General features: G+C 37.0%; 1 protein-coding gene across 1 annotated transcript in view; it reads left to right on the top strand.

Moving 5' to 3' along the window:
* COL25A1 (collagen type XXV alpha 1 chain) overlaps positions 1–16195 on the top strand; it is a 393583-nt gene that overhangs the window by 254254 nt on the left and 123134 nt on the right. The gene's annotated exons all lie outside the window — the stretch shown is intronic.

Here is a 16195-nt window from a genome sequence, read left to right on the forward strand (position 1 = left end):
CTGTGATCTTCCGATCAGGCTTCTTACTTCCACTCTTGACCCTGTGTAATCCATTTGCTACACAGCAGCCAGAGAGATCATTTTACGTTGTAAATTAGATCATTGTTTAAAACCTTAGAATGAAATCGAAACCACTGTGCTTGGCCTCCATGTGCCTTCAAGGTGTGGCCCTTGCCTGTCCCTACAAGCTCCTCTTACGCTAGTCTTCCTCTCCACCACTTGGCTCTGGCCACACTGCCCTCCATGTGGTCTCCAGACACACCGCGCTCGCACCCAACTCGGCGACTTTCCATTCGCTCTCTTCTGGTCTTCTTGTGATCGGGTCTTATCACTGAGCTTTCATCTCAAATATCACTTCTTCAGGGAGAACTTCCTTAATTGCTTAATCTAATTCTGAGATTATCCTATTTTGTTTATTTACTTGCTTGTTTTCTGTAAAACATGCTGCCCTTTCTCCTTAGAACCTAAATTCTCTGAGAGCAAGAGCCTGCTCTGTCTTGCTCATATCACCTCCCCATGGAATAGTAAGGATTTGAGAAATATTTGTTGAATGTATGAATAAAATATTATTATATCATAACTGCCCTCATGGAACTTATAATCTCATGGGCAGCTAAAAAAACTATGTGGTTGGTATGTTATATGCATTGAATAGCTATACTGAGAGATGCTAGCAAAGTGAAGATTCTTCTACTTTAAATAATTATTGGAGACTGTAGGAGAGGTGACACTTAAGCTGGGACATAATGAATGAGTAATCCATAGAAGATAAGGAAAAGAGCATGGCAGTACACATCCCAGGAAAAGGAAATAGTATAAACAATACTATATAAGGAGAAAATGACAGGATTTGTTTAAGGAACAATAATGTTCCATTTGTGCATAAAGAAAATAATAGTGTGTATATATAATGGAATACTATTTAGCCTTAAAATAGAAGGGAATCTTGGTATTTTCAACAACATAGGTGAACCTGAAGGACATTATGTTAAGTGAAATAAGCCAGGTACAGAAAGACAAATAACTACATGATCTCATTTACAGGTGGAAGTTTAAAAATTTTGAATGCATAGAAGTAGAGTAGAATGGTAGTTACCAAGGGCTGGGTGGGGTGTCATGGTCAGAGGTGGTGGTTGGGGAGATGTCAGTCAAAAGATACAGAATTTCGATTAGATAGGAATAAGTTCAAGAGGTTACACACATGTTGACTATAGTTATCATGACTATTGATAACTATGATGACTATTGATAACTATTGATAACTATGATGACTATAGTTATGATGACTATTGCAAACATGACTATAGTTAAAAATAGTATATCATATTCCTGAAAATTGCTAAGTAGTAGACTTTCAAGTGTTCTCACTGCAACAAAGGTAAGTATATGAGCTAACATATATGTTAATTAGCTTGATTTAGCCATTCTACAATGTATAAATATTTTAATACACATTGTGTACACAATAAGCATATATAACTTTTATTTGTCAATTAAAAAATTTAAATATTATCCTCAAAATATATTTCATTTGTCAAGAAAACAGGTGAAATATTTTTAAAAATTATATAAGGTTGAAATTCATTGATTGAAATTATATTATGGAGCATTTTGAATATCTGCTGTGGTAGGCAATAGGGAGCCCTTAAGAATTTTTGAATACATCATTTGATGTTCATTACCACCAAACTATCTGATGTTATTACCAATGTTCTTTATGAAAATCTATTTGGTGGTAGTGTCCACTATAAAATGGAATTGGAAGAAGCTGAAAGGGAGACTAGATAGAGCAGGAAACTATGTCAGTCATCCAGGACTAGGCCCTAAGGAGATGGGTCCTAAGGACACTGTCCAGTTTTCAGTGGGAGGCAGGCAGAAGGGATGCGCCAGCTCAGCCTGGAGCACCAGGTGCCTCTGGCAGCAAGGACACGTGATGAGCAGAACGCTCATCAGAGACAGGAGCTAAGTTGGTGAGCCGAGGAAGAGATTCCAGAGTGGTCAACAAAATAAGGAAGAAAGCTCCAGTTTTCCTATGGGGGCTCAGATATGAGTTTATTTTTCTCACATAAGAACAACTTTGGAGAAGGCAGTTGATGGTGTTATTTATACAATTTAATGATGTTACTATAAAAGTCTGTGTGAATCTCTTGGCCTTTTACTCATGATTGCAAGAAGGCTGCTTCAAGTCCAGCCATCACATTTATATCTGTATCAGGAGAAAGGATAAAGAGAGAAGAGTCTGAATCAAGAAAACAAATTTTTTTCTATGAATTTCCTAGCAGACTTCTGCTCATGTCTCATTGGCTGGACTGTGTCATATAGTTAACCAAAGCTTGAAGGGACAAGGAGAATGGAGCTGAATACTTGATACTTCATAAAAACTGAAGTGTCACAGAGGAAAAATTGAAATCATAAGATTAAAAAAATGGTGGGCAAAAGAGTGAGGAAAGAACTACCCTAAGATAGAACCTATAGAAATATCCACACGTAGGGAATGGGACGAAAGAGGAGAGTCAGCAAAAGAGAGACCGCATCTGTAGGTAGAACTAGGACATTGCAATGTGTGAACACCAAAGGAAGGACTACTTTACAAAAAAAAAAAAATATTTGAGGGTGGCCAACAGAATGTTCTTAATAAAAGGAAAGCCTCAGGGATGAGGTCTATGAAGAGGTTTTGGAGTTGATGTTTTGGAGTAATGTGATATTAAGGCAGTACATTGTGTTAAGTAGTGAGAGTGGAAGTCAGATTGCAAGAAGTTAAAAGGTAAATGGTGGGAAAGTTGACTATCTTTGAAAACTGTTGATGGCATATGATTCAGTGCGAAAGAAAGTGGGATAACTTTTGGCATTAGCTTTCTTTCCATATACATTGAGCCAGTTTCAAGCCTACAGTTTTAGGTAATATAACAACCATGCATATCACTTGGTTTTGCTCTGAGAGGCATTAAGTGTTAGATTTCCACAGATGAATGCATCCTGACATTAGAATTGTACTTCCCTCTGTGACTCTTGGGGAGATGTCATTACAGATTTGCCATTAATCTTCCATCTGTTTTTACAAACTTTGCTCTTCACAGATAGGCCTTCAGGTTTAGGATTAGGATGGTGCTTTATCTGCACTGCCAGTCACCTACCAGTGCTCCATTTCCTTCCTCCTCTTAGCTTTGTATTACAAAGTTTCGAGCTAGGACTTTTCACTATATTCAAATAGAGATTGGATGACCGGCAGTAAGGAAATTGTAGGGGATTCCTAGACTAAATGGAAGTTGAACCAGGAAATAATACCGCAAAAAATAATGATAATTGCTAATTCTTAGTCTTAAAACTTACTGATCACCTTTCTAGGTAAGTTGTACACATCCCCTCTAAGCCTTACTATGGTTCAGTGAGATAGGTTAGCAGGGAAGAAAAATAGGAAGGGTGGATGCAGTAAAGTGAAAAGGTTATACACAGGCTGGAGTCAGGCTGGACAGGGATCAAATTCTAAATCTACCACTTTCTGTCTCTATGATTGTAATTAGGATTAATAAAATAATGTATGAAAAATCTATAATAAGCCCTTGACAAATCATAGCTGATTATTCTTCACATATTTCACATGAGAAATCTGGGGTAAAGTAACTTGCTCAAGTTTAAATTCAAACCCAGCTTTCTCAGCCTCTAATCTGTGTTGTTTCCAGTGGACCAGACTGTTTCCCCATCAATGAAGTGGTTGTTATAAAGTCATCAACAGTAATGTGAAATGATAAGGTTACAGAAAATCTGTGGCTCAAATAATAACAATAATAATGCTAAATGATTTTATTGAGTTCTTAAACTATGGCAACTACTCTTTGAAGACATACCTTATTTCAATAACTGTATGGAATAGTTATTATTATTGTTTCCATTTAATATAGGAGGAAATCAAGACTTAGAAAATTTAAATATTTTGTCCAAAGTAACACTCAGTCAGTGGCAGAATGAGGATCTGAACCTAGGTATTGACAAATTACATTTTATATATATTCTCTAATTTCTCCTAAAAAGTAATTCTGTGAGTTAGTAGGAAAAAATATTAGTATTATCTTTTTTTCTGACAAGGATTGAGCTCAAGCAGATTAAGTAACTTGTTCAAGTTCTTTCACACACATCTGCTGAAAGACAATTCAGGGACTCACTCCGATTTCAAACCTGCCCTCTTTCTACAATGTCTCACTGCTTCCAGATGACCGACTGCTGGGAACACTTTCAACTTTAAAATTCCATGCCTCTGTGAAAAAGCTGGAACGCACAAACACAAACAGGTTGATCTCTTTTCTTGGCAATCATGATAGACTCAGTCTATACAACCCATGCATTGCCAACCCTCCAAAAAATGAATGAATGCCACAGAGTAATACCCTAGAACCTCAATGCAACAGAGTAATGCCCTAGAACATCACTATATGGAGCACAGAGAGACAGAGCAATGTTGACCCCATCCAAGGAATGTAAGAATACCCACTTACCTTGCCATAAAACAGATTTTACTTCTCAGCACAATGGCACCAATTTGAAAATTGTATAATATAAAGATCTTTGTTATATTTGCTGTTTTTTCTTTAGGATAACCAAATGAATGAAGTCTGTTTTCTGTTGTTCATAATGCTCTGTTTACATGTTCTAGAACTGTGATCCCCAACCTTTTTGGCAGCAGGGACTGGGTTCATGGAAGACAATTTTTCCATGGATGGGGTGGGGAGGGAGGATGGTTTGGAGATGATTCAAGTGCATTACATTTTTCGTGCAGTCAAATTTCTCTGCTAATGATAGTCTGTATTTGCAGCCACTCCACAGTGCTAGCATCACCACCTCAGATCAGCAGGCATTAGATTCTCATAAGGACCATGCAACCCAGATCCCTCGCATGCGCAGTTTACAGTAGGGTTCGCGCTCCTATGAGAGTGTAATGCTGCCACTGATCTGACAGGAGGTGGAGCTTGTGTGGTGAAGCGAGTGATGGGGAGTGGCTGTCAATACAGATGAAGCTTCACTGGCTGGCCTGCCACTCATTTCCTGCTGTGCAGCCCTGTTCCTAACAGGCCACGGATTGGTACTGGTCTGGGGGTTGGGGACCACAGTTTTAGAAGATACTTTGTTGATTTGACTTTTGTTCTGAGCCTCTCTGTGTAAAAAATTGAATTACACTTTTGATCAGTAACAGCACCTCAATGTCAAGTGTAAAAGTCTCAAGACTTTTAAGGCTTCTGTCATTGTCATCTGCACCCACTAGTGCCACTACTATCTTTCTTCACCATTGGAGATGACTTTTGCTTGCCCAGTTCATAAGGGTGTCTGCCCTCATCATGAACCGTAGCCCTGGGAATCATGGTGATACCCAGGGCTTTGATGATGGTGGCTCATATTTCTTTTCCCTATCTTAGTGACTTAGTGACTAAAAATAAGCAATGCTGTTTTAATGCTTCATAATGTCTTGTTTAATTAGGGTACTATGTTTTTCTGAAATTGTGGCGAGTTTATTAATCAAACTTAGGCAATAAAATGAATAAACATCATGAAGTTGTCTTTTGATTATATATTAATCTTCTAATCAGTTGGCTACCATTACCTTGCCAAATAACACAGAGCCCTGATAAATAAGAGATTTAGTGGTTATTGGTCTCAACATCATCAGCCAACAGCTGGTTTTAAATGAGTCCTAAGCTCTCACAGTTTCAATAAGCCACCCAGGAGCTCTGCTTAACTATTTTCATAAAATTCCTTTCTTCTCCTAGTGTATTCAAGTAAATTTTCATAACAGCTGGGACTATGCAAAACTGATAGCATCTTAAAAACATCTTTGGCAAGACAGATTAAGTTCCAGAAAAGGAAAGCATTTAGAATTTTATTTTATTATCTTAACCTTTGTTGACTTGAATGATTAAACAGATTTTTTTTGGCTCTGCTAAAACATTTAGGCCTGGATATTAATTTGATGGTCTTATTTATTTAACCCTTGCCTTTCTCTTTGGCCTTAATGAATACATTTGGTACTGAATGTATTGCCTGTGAAAAGGGAATGGCTATGACACAATGGAAAGAAATAAATTGTGAGAAAATTATTTTAGTGCTTTCCCGATTCAGTAGAGGTTGGCATGGAAACAGTAAGCTCATTAAAAATTGCAAATGTTCTTGTTATATTTTCTAATCAGAGTTCTCTTTTGAGTGATCTCTGTCATACTTCAAACCACGAAGCATTGGCATATTGAATTGAACCCAGCAACTTTTGTAAATTTGTTCTAATATAGGTCAATCTAGAAAATAAATTTTTTTTTATCAGCACTGGTTGATGTATACACAATATTTTCCTTGGATTTTAGTGTGGCAAATTTTATCTCAAAGTTGTTGGTTGAATGTCTGGGCTTATCAAATAAGAAAAAAAGTATTAAGAAAAACTAAGAAATAACGACTCTACCTATTTTACATCACTTTAAACACTGTATTTTTTTCTCTAGTGTAATAGATTATATAAGTAAATCTAATCCCTACTGAATGAATGTAGTAAAGTAGTTGAGTAAACTTTTATACAAAATATATGAATGTAAGAGGGGACATTTTATAAGGGGGACATTATATAAGAGTTTTATATATAAAACTCTTATATTAAAAAAAAAATAGCACAATAGTGGAATGCCTGAGATGTGAGCCTTTAACTGAAAATTCTATTAATGATCACAAAAGTATTAAAATGAAACCAAAATCTAATCCTAAGCATATCCTCTGACAAGAAATTCTGGAGAATGATTCTACCCAGTTTAAGTAACCATTGGATTTTCTTTTTGTCTTTTGAGTGCAGTGACCTTCATATTCAAATAACTATTTCCATTCCATTTTATTGAGTAAAGGGACGATGTCATGTGTCCACACTTTTGTACTCATTGCTCATATCAAATTCCATGTTCTTCTTTTTACTTTTTTATATGACATATATCTGGACATATACCTTATTAGCTTTTCTAACTAATATGGATAATTTCTCATAATTTTTACATAATTTTCTTGAAATTAAGTGGAATAAATGATTTTAGATGAAAAAGAATATATGTGGATACATATTTAATATTATTCCCTTTATATTTCTTTTGTTTGAATGTTACCAAGTGCTGCTTTTCATAAAATATTGGCTAAATAATTTAAAGACTTTCTTGATAAGCAATACATTAATGATCCTCTCTTAAACATTAAACTATCCAGAAGATTCTATTCTTTTTGTCTTATATTTAAGCAACCTTAATTTTTACTTGAATCCAAACATAATATTTTAAATATGGTTGCATTAATGCCTACAATTGGAGCATATAATAAAATGTGAAGGGAAAGGTAGATTTGGGGTTGATGACTTTCAGTATTATATAAGGAAGAGAAATTAAGCTGTTTAGTAAATATTCTAAAATCTGTATTTGAAGTGGACAAAAAAATCCATTTTATACTGCAGTTGGTAATACCTATGAATAATAAACATATTGCAAATAGAAAATACAGTAATTTGGCCGGGCACGGTGGCTCACGCCTGTAATCCTAGCACTCTGGGAGGACGAGGCGGGTGGATCACTCAAGGTCAGGAGTTCGAAACCAGCAAGAGCAAGTGGGGTGTCTCTACTAAAAAATAGAAACAAATTAATTGGCCAACTAAAAATATATAGAAAAAAATCAGCTGGGCATGGTGGTGCATGCCTGTAGTCCCAGCTACTCGGGAGGCTGAGGCAGAAGGATTGCTTGAGCACAGGAGTTTGAGGTTGCTGTGAGCTAAGCTGATGCCACGGCACTCTGGCCTGGGCAACAGAGTGAGACTCTGTCTCAAAAAAGAAAAAAAAAGAAAAAGAAAATACAGTAATTTATAAGCAGTTTACACTAACAAAATTCAACATTATTACCGCTGTTATTTTTCTATCACTCCCAAATGCAGAATTATAGTTGCAACTGGAAATGTTTAAGGTGGATCAACCAAATAGAAATCAAGAAAGTATAAAACAGCAGATTTTAATGGTGCATCAGGATTTCCAAAAGGGAGTAGAGGGCAGGATTATATTTTTGACTCTTATGGGTGAAATGGGTGGAATAATGGCTTATGCATTGACAGATCATGTTCGGGGAGAGCAGTTCCTGTAGGTCTGAATGAGATGGGTCTCTGGAAAGTCATTTAGTGCCAGACAGCAGCATCCTTTCATAAGCATACCTGCACTAATGTGTCCAGCAGCTCCTTGTAACAGACAGAGCCTGTAAATCAAAATCCACAAACAGGACTGGCTTTGTAGGAAAAGGATGTCAGTTGCAAGGTCTTACTTCAAATGCAATTCTGTAGTGACTTTGCAGGAGGGAGGAAGCTTTGCTTTTTATCTCTTAGAAGTCAGTTAAACTTTGTTTGGAAAAATGCTGATATTCAGAGAACCTTTACTAACCACTGGTGGGTTTTTTAATGAGCACAAATGAATGATTTAATACACACACACAAATAATAACAGTAATAATAATAATAAAAACACTAGTGATAGAAAGGTGATATCAAAAACCTCCATTGTGGCATCCAAACTATCAAAGAACTAGCCACATAGGACACTCTTTCTAGGACAGGTACTTTAGTCAGCGTCAGGCCTGAAGTACTTCATTAGAATTAAGATAGGGAAATTATGGTGGGTAAACAAGAAGAGAGCGAAATCGTCGTGGCACAGTGACAGTCCTGTTCTGGCTTGAGGCCTGTGCGATGTGATGTAAAGTGGCAGGAACTAACTGTAACCTCAGGAAGTGCATGGGAACAACAGGTGGTAATTCCTGCCTCATTTGCCATGTCTTCCAAAGAACATGTCAGCCTCGACATCCTGAGCCTATTGGCAGGGGAGGGAAAAGGCCAAGGGAGACACTGTCAGACTTTAAATTAAGAATACGCTCAATTGTTTTCCAAAATATTTTTATTCCTTGGGCCTTTCCTCTGGCTTATTATTTTTAGAAGCTGAGTTAATCTATTCGTCTGGACTATTTAAATTGTGGCCCAACCTTGAAACATCTTGCCAAAATTTTGACCTCATCATCGCTGAAGGGAGGCCATGACTTTGGGAGATTTCCGGGATTGCCGAAGGGAAATTCTTCCACTGGTGAAGTAGGAAGTACAGAATGAAGGATGGGACAGAGGTAGCTATGTCCAAAAACAGAACAGAGCAGAGAACCTTCTGAGCCATGCTTCAGTTTTAAGTCACATACTCTGTGTTATTTTGATTATCTTTTACACGATTTACAAGTTGTTTCTTTTATTAAGAATTATCAAACACTTGCCTTTTACACAATTTTTTAAAATATTGTTTTTAAACACAATAAGGGCGTGGTGGCTCATGCCTGTAATCCTAGCACTCTGGAAGGCCGAGGCAGTGGATTGCTCAAGGTCAGGAGTTCTAAACCAGCCTAGCAAGAGCGAGACCCCGTCTCTACTAAAAATAGAAAGAAATTAATTGGCCAATTAAACGATATATATAGAAAAAATTAGCCAGGCATGGTGGTGCATGGCTATAGTCCCAGCTACTCGGGAGGCTGAGGCAGAAGGATTGCTTCACCCCAGGAGTTTGAGGTTGCTGTGAGCTAGGCTGACGCCACGGCACTCCAGCCCAGGCAACAGAGTGAGACTCTGTCTCAAAAAAAAAAATATTGTACAGTGTGTCATTAGTATTTGGGTGTGTGTGCATATATCAGTTCTCAGTAATAGGAAATAGTCTATCTGTAGACTAAATATTTAATATTTAATATGTCATATTAAATATTATAATATATTCAAATATATCTGTAGATGTGTGAAAATTATTTGCAGTTGTACTCACTTATAACATCTTTATGAAACAGTTGTCCATAAATACAGATTATTATACACATATACAAGATCTAAACACATATACATGTGAACCTATCCTTATTTATACTCTAATTTCTATTAAGGAAAAAAGATAAATGTTCAAAGTAGTCTATGAAGCTTTTTTGATTAACTTGGTATATCTCCCTTAACTTTTTTTTAAAAGGTATTTTTTTATTCAGTGTGGTGTTTCAAGATTAAAGAGAACTTACCTTTTAATAATTTAATGCTTAATTTTTCTTGCATGTTTTAGTAGGCAAGGGAAACCACTTTCAGTGTTCCTTTGCAAAGTGAGAAGGACATGAGCATGGTGACATTTCTTGATGCACGTACTGAAGAATGGTTCTGACTTCCAAATAGAGTCCACAGACATTTCTCAAGATAGTTTTGAGTGACAAATATCTTCCTTGACTTGAATGTTAGAGAAAAGTTGGAGACATAATTCAGGAGAAGTCAGTTGCCTTTTCTTAAATACCTTATTTCTCTATCTTTCTTAGTGGTTGAGGAAGTCAGAAGTTTCTAGAATTCCAGCAGCAAAAATTCCTTTTAGAAATAAACATTCTTATCTAGAAGGGCTGTAACATATTCCTTGCATTTAACATAAGTTACAGCAGCACCTTGTCATTTTTCAGCCTCGGTTCTTCTCTACTCTCTGTTTTTATTCTACTGAACTGTGCTCGGAGAAGGCAAGCATTAGAAAGAGTGTAGTTTTATTAACATAGTTTTATCTGATGTTTTAAAAATCATAAATTACTGTATTTTCTTTTCATGAGTAAGGCTGATACCCATGATATGGTAGAAAGCCACTAGCTACAATTTAACCATTTTTGTTGATTTTCTTTTTGCATTTCTTTGATAGTATGTCTTTGTCATTTAAGGAATTTATAGTCTATATGACAATCACTATAATTTTGAAGATGAAAACAATAGTAATCATCACCAGTCATTATGTATTATTTTAATTATTATTAAGAAACCCCAAGGCAGGACTGCTCTCTTGATATTTGTTTAGAGAGAATAACTCTGATACAAATACAAAAAAGTTTATATAAATAAAATACATAAATAAAAATTAAAAGCTGCTTTATTTTTCTCCCCTGTATCTTGTGGCTACATGTCTCTGGTTTTCTCAGGCTGGAACAAAGCTTCTTCAGGAATTCTACCTCTTTTCATAGGGCCTCATCTTTTATTGGCAGTTCTTAGCTGCATTAGGGAGCGCTTTGCAATAACTCTGGAATCCCTTAGAGCTCATACACGACAGGTAGAATCTTTGGCACTGTATGTGTAGTTTATGTGTGTTTTCTTACACTTTGTACTTGTCGTTGTTAATGTTTATCTTCCATCTTTCTTCTTATTCGCAGATGTATTACAGGTTGCCTCCCCTTACTCAGCATTTTAGTAGCTGTAGTATTTGATGACATTTGTTAATATAAAGATTGCATTGTTCTCTTTTTATCCCCTGAATAATTTGTAAAATTCACATTTATCATTTACATATAAAAAGATAATTCCTAGAGTGACTAGGGTTAACATTTATAGTAAAACATAACAGAATGGAACTTAGAGGATGTATTGTGAAGAAAAAAAACTCGCTTGACTAGCCTTAAAATTTTTTTCACTTATAAAGAAAAAAATTAACTCTTGAAAATATTATATTCAACTACAGAAGGCTAATTCTTTCCATAAGTAATACTTCCATAAGGCAAATTTTTAACATCAGTAATAAATTCTGATTTTCACAGGCTCCAATTCTCATATTATTTGGTTGTTCAAAGAATTCCTATAGCTATTTAACTTTATATAGTTGATCTTTCTATTTAAGCAGAGCGATTATACCATCTACTGCAATATGGAATGATTTAGCTGCAAATTTCTTTCTGTTCTTTTTTTTTTTCTTTATTTAGCCTTCTAACAGTTTCTGCTGTTAAAGTTATTCTTTTACCTAAATATTTTTGCATTCTATTACAGTATTTCCCCATCTGGCCTCTCTTAGCTAGAAGTTATTTTATCAACTTTGAGGAATATTTATCTTTATTTATGCTGCACACATGCCCACTGTGATGGTTGTGTTGTAACGCATGATTTATTTTGGGCAAACAGGATCATAGTAGTGTTTACATTATGGAGAAATTGGGAGATTTCATTTCTCAGCATGATACACATTTTTTCTTTCAATATGCTTTGCTATTGGGGCCCCTTGACTCTTTATAATTAAAATAATTATTTATCTTTTCCCCCAAAGCTCTACCACCTCAGGTAACTCCCTTATGCTGATCGATGTGCAACCATTGTCAATGACAGTTGCATTGTTAACCTGTTCTTACTGTGGGTCATTTACGTGCATTTATACAGCATAATTAATGATGCCATAAATAGTGAAGTAAGATAGATATGTCATTTTGAGTCATTTGCCCACATGGAATTTGTGAGGAGAGTTAGCATTCTTCCTGCTTCTACAGCCGCTCCTCTTAATCCTCTTGGTAGTTGCTGCTCACCCCTTAAATCCAAGTCTTCGCAAGGGTTCTTTCCTGTATCTGCTCTCTCATGGCCTGCTGAGGTGACTGTGCAGCCCTACGACACACGGCTCTTACCTTTCTGCTGATGATTTGAAATGTATGTCCAACTGCTGCCCCTTGGCTGTCCACAGACATCTCAAATTCAGCAAGTCCCTAACTGAATTGAACATTTGTCACCACCTACCTGCCCCAGAACACCCATTCTTCTTCTAGTGTCCTTTTGCCATCCCTCCATTGTTCAAGCTACAGCCCCAGGACCATTCTCTGTTCCTCGTATTCCCTTAAGGTCTTAGCCAAGTTACAAGTCCTGTGACTTCTACTCCCTTAATATCAACCAGAACTACCGATGTGTCCCTTTCTAGTTCCAAGACACAGTCCCACAACTAGACTATTGTAACCTCTTCCTAAAAGTCCCTCTGTCTTTGCTTTTATTCTTGCTGTGCCAACCTCCAGCCCCTCATTCACCCTGCCTAGGAGGTCTTCCATGGCTCCTCAAACCTCATGTTGGCTATGTGTTTTATTTTCTTGGGAGTCCTTCTACTTCACCCTCATAACACTTGCCACTCCATGTGACGGCCACCTACTTATTTCCCCTGTGTCCCCACTAGACATTAAGCCTGTGACTGGGGGTCTTGCTCACCATCCAATCCTAAATGCTGCACAGAAGACACTTCATAGTTTTTTAACATTGTGGAATGTTAGTCAATTTTCAAACTTTTAAATATTCCAACTATAAAACAAGCAGAAAGAAATTATAACACATGAATTGCATAATGACAAAGTCTGGAATCAAAAAACCTTTATAGAATTTCTGGCTCTATCATTGCTTTATAGGACACTTTTGACAAAACATAAAATTTTCTCACTATAATGTAATCATATAACACTCATCATTACTGAGTACACAATAAAAATGACAATAACATCTTGAATTTATGACCTCTTAGTAGCTAGAAGCATTTCTTATGAATTATTTATTTGTTCAATATCCCTTTGGGGTAGGCTTGCATCTTTTCGACTAGAAGGTAATAAAGGGAGATACAGCCCTGCCTGTGATGATGTCAGCACAGTCCTGAGATGTCTCCCTCCTTCACAGCATGCCATGAAGATTCATGACGTCGTCTGAGGCCTTATGCTCTCAGGAGAAAAAATGGGTTGTATAAAGTAGTTTCATACTCTTACACATCCAATTTCTTAAAAATTCAAAATATTTTGGGGTAAAAATATGTACACATTGTTTCAGTAGTTCAGCTTATTCCTGGACTCTTTTTCCATGTTTTTCTGGAGACACTTTTTCTACACCCACTCGAACCATCTGTGTCCCAGGCAAGTTTTCTGAGATGTAAAGAGAAATATGTTTGTGTCATTTATTTAGAAAGGACTATGACTAATGACACGGTGGGGAAAATGGCATCATTAATGAAAAAGTGCATTCTCTGTATGAGCAGCCAGGGAAGCTGGCAGTTATGGCCACACAAGGCCACGTCCTACACACAAGCACCCGCATCGGCTCTTGCCAAACTAACCCCCAAAGGTCTACAGGAAATGGCGCGTCAGCATCGCCAGGGGCTGGAGGTAGCCCCTGTGAAGTGACGGTTCTTCACCATCACCAAACGGTGAATTTTAAAAAAATGTATGCAGTTTTGCCTTCTACATAATATATGAATGTTCACTTTACATGAACATGTGAAAAATTCTTTGCCATTGATGACAGTAGACATTTCGGGAAGATGTACCATATTTACTGTATTCTTGCCTTTAAACACGCTGGGCGTTGGCGTGCACACTGAGGGTCACTGTATCCTGGTTTGAAAAGTGCAGGTCCCAGGACATCGCAGCCCAGGCCATGGGATTGTTGTTAGAATGTAGGAGAATCCTTCCACGTGTCCCCTTTCCACTTTTCTACACGTAGACTCCTGAAATCTTTTTGCTTGCCTCACTAATGAGATCTTTAAAATGTGGCCCTATGCACCGAATTGGTATCATTTTCATAGTTAAGTTGATTGATAAATGTAAGATCAGCTTCCTCAAATAGAGATTTTCCGTCTGAAAGAAAGGATTGGTCTGAGGTGAGAATTACCTACGTGATTCCCTCTTTAGATCTCATTAAAATTGGAACCCAAACAAAGAACTTATAAAACAGAAGGCTTTTTCTGGTGAGTGTTTTGAAAATATGATCAAACACAGAAAGCTGGTCATACTCAGATATGAGTAAGAGAAGTAACTTATTTATACATTCACATTTCAAAACATTTGTAAGAGCTATCGTGTATGCTGTTAAAAAGCTTTTAATTTAAAATTATTTTGTTAGATAATCCTGTTGCAAGTGACATTATGATTTATTGCCACTAATCAAGATTTTGATCCCTCATAGACGTCTTGTTTGTATCTGTTTTTGTTCTTTGTTACATAAATATGGGGTTTATATATAAAATTCTGACTGTGTAATATAGGGCTAATGAGTCACAGATGGAAAGATGCTGGCACATTACCATCTAATAACATTTTAAACTCATATTCCATAGTAAAACAAAAGCAAATTGTACACATCTGTTTTCCAACTTGTAGCATTTCTGAATTTGTACGGAATCTATATTTAAAGGAATTTTATTTAGGGAAAAGAAAAAGAGGACACAGGTCACCTCGAAGCTCTCCAGCCATTAATAACCTTATCAGAAAGGATTTGGCAAAAGGGATAAGATTTCCTCCACTTTGCTTCCTGAGAAGTCCCAGCTCCAAAGAATAAAAATCGAAGGCATTAGGATTGAAGAAATGTCTTTAGACTACAAACCTTATTTTATTGCCACTCTTAAAAATGCCGATACGTCCCTGACATGGAGAAAATAGGGAGAAAAATATCCACAAAACTAACAAAATTAAAAACCTAGAAACTTACTGGCCTTTCCTAAAACTGTTCTCAAAATAGATTTGGGCAGGAAGAGGGGACTGGCAGGAAGGGAGCCCGCAGAAACTTGAGGCGTGTACTGTGCTGGTGCTTGTCTATATTATTTGTATGATAAACATGTTTTATGTTTAAAAACAAAACAAAACAGGAAAAAAGGTGGAAATAGAACAAAGTCATAATGTCTGTCTCAGACTTACCCAATCAATAACACCCATGAGAAGGAGTTAGTACAAGTTACTGAAGTAAAACCTCTCTCCCCTATTCTCCTTGGTTAAGGAATTCAAAACCACTTTTCTGCTTTAAGGGGTTGTGTGAACTGTCAAGTTCTTTTGGAAACGTTACGTGACAGAAGTGATTACTGCAGAGTGTGACCATAAATCCCCCTGACACGGAATAGGCAGGTTATAAGAGACAGATTTCCCTCCGCCACCTCTGCATACATTCCTGAAACAGGAGAGACCTGAAATTCGTCTCATGATTGAAGAGAGAAATTGTGATGTGTGGGTGGTAAGACTATATTCGTGAGGCACACTGTGTTTATTCTGAGGAATATTCTGATCTGACAGCAAAATTCTATTCACTTTTGGTGTCCAAAAAAGACTTAATATATGTATTGTACATCCTGAGTCGCAGAGTAAATAGAGTGTCAATAGAGGAAAAGTACAGTGTTGTTTTCCTCACAGTGTCTGGAGTCATCTCCACTTCGTACTAACATTTCGTAAGAGAGATTCTCAAAATGTTCAGTGTAGCAAGCTCCTGACACCAGTGTACACACAGACCCCAGGTACCCGCCACCGGGGGCAGGGACTCTGAGCGCTCGGTCGTGCCCGCCATGCTCTGAGGAGTGGTTGGTTCCCGTGGGGCCTCGCGTGTCTCATTCTGTTTCTGGTGTGTCAGACAAGGCCAGGGTTGAGCCGCCAA

This window comes from Microcebus murinus, chromosome 27 (genome assembly GCF_040939455.1).
Source record: "Microcebus murinus isolate Inina chromosome 27, M.murinus_Inina_mat1.0, whole genome shotgun sequence".
Taxonomy (NCBI): Eukaryota; Metazoa; Chordata; class Mammalia; order Primates; family Cheirogaleidae; genus Microcebus; species Microcebus murinus.